The sequence below is a fragment of the Scylla paramamosain genome, unplaced genomic scaffold (genome assembly GCF_035594125.1).
Source record: "Scylla paramamosain isolate STU-SP2022 unplaced genomic scaffold, ASM3559412v1 Contig5, whole genome shotgun sequence".
In the NCBI taxonomy this organism is placed as follows: Eukaryota; Metazoa; Arthropoda; class Malacostraca; order Decapoda; family Portunidae; genus Scylla; species Scylla paramamosain.
Window position 1 is genome coordinate 1,930,001 of NW_026973670.1, and position 7,500 is coordinate 1,937,500.

General features: G+C 42.2%; 1 protein-coding gene across 1 annotated transcript in view; it reads right to left on the bottom strand.

Moving 5' to 3' along the window:
• Window positions 1–7,500, bottom strand: part of LOC135096631 (uncharacterized) — a 100,292-nt gene that overhangs the window by 86,952 nt on the left and 5,840 nt on the right. The window contains exon 2 of the mRNA XM_063998298.1: window positions 641–771. The gene's annotated coding sequence lies outside the window, so the exon portion shown is untranslated. The remainder of the gene's footprint in view (window positions 1–640; window positions 772–7,500) is intronic.

Genomic DNA, 7,500 nt, shown 5'->3' on the forward strand with positions numbered 1-7,500 from the left:
TCCCTCCTTTCTTTTTTATTTTCCTCCTCCTCCTCCTCCTCGCGACCAGTAAGAAGAGGGAGATAGGAGGATAAAGATGATATTAGAGAGAGAGAGAGAGAGAGAGAGAGAGAGAGAGAGAGAGAGAGAGAGAGAGAGAGAGAGAGAGAGAATTAAATATTTTTCTTCTGGAATTCTGAATTAATTTTTTTTTTCATTTTTTTCCCATTTTCTCGTCCCTTTTTTACCTTTCCTTCCTCCTCCTCCTCCTCCTCCTCCTCCTCCTGTTCATTTCCTTTCTTTCTTTCTCTCACTTTCTTAGTCTCTTTCTTTTTTGTCCTTGCTTTAAATCTTCTTTGTCTTTGTGTTTGCTTTCGCCTCTCTCTCTCTCTCTCTCTCTCTCTCTCTCTCTCTCTCTCTCTCTCTCTCTCTCTCTCTCTCTCTCTGTCAGTCAAACAAACAAACAAACAAACAAACACGTCTTCTTGTTCCTTCCCTGTTAACTCCTCAAATTTTTCCCTCTCCCTTCTCTTTCTCTTCCCCTCTTCATGTCTCCCCACTGTCACCTCATCACCAGCCAAACAGCCCCATTACCACCACAAACACCCCAAAACACCCATTCGCACGCCCATTCACCCCATCACCCCAGTGCCTCACTTACCGAACGACCTGGCCTCAAGGGTCTTGGGGGAGAGGGAGCGGGCGGGGGCAGGGGCGGATGTCACTGCCTCACTCATAATCCCAGGGGCGCCATCAAACACTGCCCTGGGGGAGAGCACCCGCAGCCTTGCCCTGGGGGAGATGGGGAGATTAGTGGGGGATGAGATGGGGAGGCTGGGGAAAGAAGGGGTGATGGGGAGATGAGTGGTGAGACTGGGAGGTTAGTTCATGATAAAGATGGTGAGTGATGGGAGGAGATGGGGAGATTAGACTGGGGAGGTTGGAGGAAGGAAAGTGATGGAAAAATGTGTGCTTAGTTGAAGGCGTGGGACGGGGAGGAAATGGGAAGATTAATTTGTGGGTATGGGGAGCTGGGAAGGTTAGGAGAGAGAGGGGAATGGGGAGATAAATGCTGAGTGACGTCTGGAAAGGGAGAGAAATAGGGAGGTTAGCCAGAGGGGATGGGGAGACTAATTTTGGGGAGATTGTAAGTGGGATTGTAAGGGGAGGTTAGGTATCAGGATTTATGTTGCAGTGGGGAGGGTAGTGTAGTGGTGACAAGATTGTTAGGACATGGGGAGATAAGGGGAGGAGGTTAGGCTTGGGAGGGGATGGGGAGACTAGTTTGACAAGAGACGGACGTGGGAAGACGGAGAGATCAGACTAGTGGAGAGATGGGGAGACTGTATAATTGAGGAGTTTAATTATGGGTGTCATATATTTTTGGGGAGGTTAATTGAGGCAGGGGAAGGGGAGGGTAGTGTGGGGAGTTTGTTAAGGGCAGTGTTTGTTTGTGTTGTTGGGGAGACTACCTGAGAGGATTATGTCAGAGTGGGGAGCTTACTGAGCGAGGGAACACTGGGGAGAATACACACACTGCAATTCAATACATCGTTACATTATACAATAAATAAATAAATAAATAGATAAATAAATGGGTAGAAAATTTGTTTGGAGAGAGAGAGAGAGAGAGAGAGAGAGAGAGAGAGAGAGAGAGAGAGAGAGAGAGAGAGAGAGAGAGAGAGAGAGAGAGAGAGAGAGAGAGAGAGAGAGAGAGAGAGAGAGGTAAAAATAACAGCGCTGTACTGATGATGACGATGATTATGATAAGAATGAGAAGAAGCACTTTTTTCGTTAGTCGGGAGGGAAGAAGGGGTAGTGAGGAGAAGGCAAGGGGCAAATTAGTTAAATCTAGAAAGGAAGCTAGCTTAGGGATGGTGAGAAATAGCTTAAGTGTTTACTACACAAATTGTAGAAGTATTCTGAATAAAATAGACTTGCTTAGAGGAATAGCGAGTGTAGAGAAATTTGATATCATTGCTTTAACTGAAACTTGGTTAGATATGTCAGGAAAAGTATTTAATCCAGAGGTTAAGATAGATGGGTATACAATGTTCTATAAAGATAGGGAAAACAGGAGAGGAGGAGGTGTCGCGTTATACGTTAGGGACACATTACAGTGCTGTATGAACAATAGAATTAAAACAGATAACAAAGCAGAGTCGATATGGGTAGATATTAAGGAAGGATCGCAGTCAGTAGTACTAGGGGTAGTTTACAGACCACCGACCAGTTCAGAGGAAATTAACACCTCACTGTGGCAGGAATTAAATAGAGCAAGCAGGTACAGTCAGGTATGTGTGGTAGGAGATTTTAATTTTAGGAATATCGACTGGAGTCTGATTGTGGGTAACAAGGAAGCAGAGGAATTTCTTAAGGTAATTCAGGATAATTTTTTAAAACAGGTAGTCGTAGAACCCACAAGAGGGAATAATATTCTAGATTTAATTCTTACTAACAGGGAGGAAGCAGTCACGCAGGTAGAGGTTGGAGGACAGCTAGGTAACAGTGACCATAGGGAAATTAGGTACAATCTAGAATGGGAAGAAACTGTTAGAAATAAAAACACTAGTAAAATACCTGACTTTAGGAGAGCAGATTTTGAAGAATTAAAAAGGTACCTCCAAGGAGTGGACTGGCAAAGGATGCAGGGTGAGGTCAGGTCAGGGACGGAGTTCAGAGAGATAAGGCAGGATGAGGGAGGTGAGGTGAGGCTCCAGAAGGGAGGAGGAAAGAGGAAGGGGGAGATAGGTGTGAGTATGTTGGAATGTCAGGTCATGCTGAAATGAGAGAGGTAAGGTCGAGGCGAGTTGATGAGGGAGGGGAGAGGATGGTAGGGAACGAGATGAGGGGTTCAGGTGAAGTAAATGTAGATGAATTGTATAAATATTTCGTAGATAAAGTTCATACAGGTCAATTAGCAAATATCCCGTATAAAACAATAAGATCACAAAAAAATGACCCTAAATGGATGACTGCTAGGTTAAAGCATTATATAGGGCGTAAGAGAAGTATATATAAGAGATTAAGGGCAGGTGAGGAAGTTTTAAGGACACAGTATAATGAATTAGTTAGAACAGTCAGGAAGTTAACGAGGAAAGCTAAGGACAATTATGAATTAAAGGTAGCCAGCCAGGCGAAGACGGACCCCAAGGGATTTTATCAGGTATACAGGACGAAAAATAAGGATACTGTAGGTCCATTAAAGGCAGCAGATGGGGAGCTGGTTAGTTCTGGGGAGGAGATTAGTAAACTTCTGAATGATTATTTTTTAACTGTTTTCACTCAGGAAAACATGCAGGATATGCCAGATAGTGAACAGGTGTTTAGAGCAGATGAGTATGAGAAGCTGACGGATATTTCCATAACTAGGGAGATAGTGGAGCAGGAGATAGATAGGCTAAAAAAGTTCAAGTCACCAGGACCTGATGAAATATATCCCAGAGTACTGAAGGAATGTAAAAAGATTATTAGTGAGCCGTTAGTTTCTGTCTTTAGGAAATCACTGGAGTCGGGTGAGGTACCAGAAATGTGGAGGCAGGCTAATGTAGTACCCATCTTTAAGAAGGGGGATAAAACTTTAGCGTCTAATTATAGACCTGTCAGCTTAACTTCAGTTGTAGGTAAAATGTTAGAGTCAATAATAGCCAGGAACATTAGGGAACATTTAGACAAACATAACTTGATAAATCAGTCACAGCATGGCTTCACGAATGGGAAGTCTTGCCTGACAAACTTGTTAAGTTTTTACAGTAAGGTGTACGAGGCAGTAGATAATGGTGATAGTTATGATATCTTATATCTGGACTTTAGTAAAGCATTCGACAAGGTGCCCCATCAAAGGCTCCTGAGAAAGGTTAGGGCGCACGGGATAGATGGGAAGGTGTTAGGTTGGATAGGGTCATGGCTTGGTAACAGGCGACAGAGAGTGCTAATAAACGGCTCGAAATCCGAGTGGGGTCATGTCATTAGTGGGGTGCCACAGGGATCAGTATTAGGGCCATTATTATTTCTAATATATATCAATGACTTGGATAGTGGAATTAGTAGCGATGTTAGTAAATTTGCGGATGACACAAAGATAGGTAGATTAATTAGGTCAGAAGCGGATGCCATCGCCTTGCAGACAGACTTAGATAGAATGAATGAATGGACAGATAGATGGCAAATGCAATTTAATATCAATAAATGCAAAGTGCTTAGCGTAGGTAGAGGAAACCCACACAATAGGTACACATTAAACACCCAAACTCTGGTAGGTACAGGGTACGAGAAAGATTTAGGAGTTATAGTTAGCTCTGAACTCCGTCTAGGGAAACAATGCATAGAAGCCAGAAACAAGGCAAATAGGGTACTAGGATTCATTTTTAGGAGTGTTAAAAGTAGAAGGCCGGAAGTAATATTAAAGTTATACTTGGCGCTGGTCAGACCTCATCTAGACTACGCTGTGCAGTTCTGGTCCCCACATTACAGGAAAGATATAGGTCTATTAGAATCAGTACAGAGGAGAATGACTAAAAGGATACAGGGGATGAGAAGTATTCCTTACGAAGCGAGGTTGAAGAGGTTAAAATTACATTCTCTAGAGAGACGTAGGTTAAGAGGGGACCTGATAGAAGTCTTTAAGTGGTATAAGGGTTATAACAAGGGAGATGTAAGCAAAATTCTTAGGATCAGCAACCAGGGTAGAACAAGAAATAACGGGTTCAAGCTTGAAAAATTTAGGTTTAGGAAGGAGATAGGAAAAAATTGGTTCTCAAATAGAGTGGTAGATGAGTGGAACGGACTCAGTAATCATGTAGTTAGTGCTAGGACACTAGAGAGCTTTAAGAGAAGATTAGACAAGTTTATGGATGGGGATAACAGATGGAAATAGGTAGGAGTGTTTCATACAGGGACTGCCACGTGTAAGCCTGGTCGCTTCTTGCAGCTTCCCTTGTTTCTTATGTTCTTATGTTCTTATGTACAACAATTGTGATAATGAAAAGAAAATTCTCTCTCTCTCTCTCTCTCTCTCTCTCTCTCTCTCTCTCTCTCTCTCTCTCGTTAGGCCTAACAGAAATTTACTGCTTATTTCACTGATGAGAGAGAGAGAGAGAGAGAGAGAGAGAGAGAGAGAGAGAGAGAGAGAGAGAGAGAGAGAGAGAGAGAGAGAGAGAGAGAGAGAGAGGGTGGTGGTGACGGCGGTGGTGGTGGAAGCAGTATTAATAATAATAATAATAATAATTATAATAATTACATTTACACGCATAACTGTAGATTAATTGATGTTTCATTACTAGTATAAAAAAACAACAATAACAACAGCTACTACTACTACTGAATGCAGGATATGCCAGATAGTGAACAGGTGTTTAGAGCAGATGAGAATGAGAAGCTGACAGATATTTCCATAACTAGGGAGATAGTGGAACAGGAGATAGATAGGCTAAAAAGTTCAAGTCACCAGGACCTGATGAAATATATCCCAGAGTACTTAAGGAATGCAAAGAGATTATTAGTGAGCCGTTAGTTTCTGTCTTTAGGAAATCACTGGAGTCGGGTGAGGTACCAGTAATGTGGAGGCAGGCTAATGTAGTACCCATCTTTAAGAAAGGAGATAAAACTTTAGCGTCTAATTATAGACCTGCCAGCTTAACTTCAGTTGTAGGTAAAATGTTAGAGTCAATAATAGTGAGGAACATTAGGGAACATTTAGACAAACATAACTTGATAAATCAGTCACAGCATGGCTTCACGAATGGGAAGTCTTGCCTGACAAACTTGTTAAGTTTTTACAGTAAGGTGTACGAGGCAGTAGATAATGGTGATAGTTATGATATCTTATATCTGGACTTTAGTAAAGCATTTGACAAGGTACCCCATCAAAGGCTCCTGAGAAAGGTTAGGGCACACGGGATAGATGGGAAGGTGTTAGGCTGGATAGGGTCATGGCTTAGTGACAGGCGACAGAGAGTGGTAATAAACGGCTCGAAATCCGAGTGGGGTCATGTAATTAGTGGGGTGCCACAGGGATCAGTATTAGGGCCATTGTTATTTCTAATGTATATCAATGACTTGGATAGTGGAATTAGTAGTGATGTTAGTAAATTTGCGGATGACACAAAGATAGGTAGATTAATTAAGTCAGAATCGGATGCCATCGCCTTGCAGGCAGACTTAGATAGAATGAATGAATGGACGGATAGATGGCAAATGCAATTTAATATCAATAAATGCAAAGTGCTTAGCGTAGGTAGAGGAAACCCACACAATAGGTACACATTAGACAACCAAACTCTGGTAGGTACAGGGTACGAGAAAGATTTAGGAGTTATAGTTAGCTCTGAACTCCGTCTAGGGAAACAATGCATAGAAGCCAGAAACAAGGCAAATAGGGTACTAGGATTCATTTTTAGGAATGTTAAAAGTAGAAGGCCGGGAGCAATATTAAAGTTATACTTGGCGCTGGTCAGACCTCATCTAGACTACTCGGTGCAGTTCTGGTCCCCACATTACAGGAAAGATATAGGTCTATTAGAATCAGTACAGAGGAGAATGACTAAAAGGATACAGGGGATGAGGAGTATTCCTTACGAGGCGAGGTTGAAGCTGTTAAATTTACATTCTTTAGAGAGACGTAGGTTAAGAGGTGACGTGATAGAAGTCTTTAAGTGGTATAAGGGTTATAACAAGGGAGATGTAAGCAAAATTCTTAGGATCAGCAACCAGGATAGAACAAGAAATAACGGGTTCAAGCTTGAAAAATTTAGGTTTAGGAAGGAGATAGGAAAAAATTGGTTCTCAAATAGAGTGGTAGACGAGTGGAACGGACTCAGTAATCATGTAGTTAGTGCTAGGACACTAGAGAGCTTTAAGAGAAGATTAGACAAGTTTATGGATGGGGATAGCAGATGGAAATAGGTAGGTGTGTTTCATACAGGGACTGCCACGTGTAAGCCTGCTCGCTTCTTGCACCTTCCCTTATTTCTTATGTTCTTATGTTCTTATGTACTACTACTACTACTACTACTACTACTACTACTACTACTACTACCACCACCACCACCACCACCACCACAAAAACAATGATAAACAAAAATAAATAAAAATCGTCACTAAATATGTAGATAAATAAAAATCCAAATATATGACGTCACGAAACTCCCAGCCAATCAAAAGGCACACAGTGACGTCACATTAATACCACGCGGTGATTAGATGGCGGGATACGGAGGGACCAATAGGAGACGGTGTTGATGACGCAATGAACCCGCGGACCAATGAGCGGGCGGGAAATATAAGCCTCTATTATTCAACTTTCCATTAGATTATATTGCGTGCAACTGTGATGGTAATGAGAGAGAGAAAGAGAGAGAGAGAGAGAGAGAGAGAGAGAGAGAGAGAGAGAGAGAGAGAGAGAGAGAGAGAGAGAGAGAGAGAGAGAGAGAGAGAGAGAGAGAGAGAGAGAGAGTTGCAGTAGAAAAACAGAAGAAAGAAGGAAGAGAAGGAAGGAGGAGGAGAGAAGGAGGGAAGGAAAGC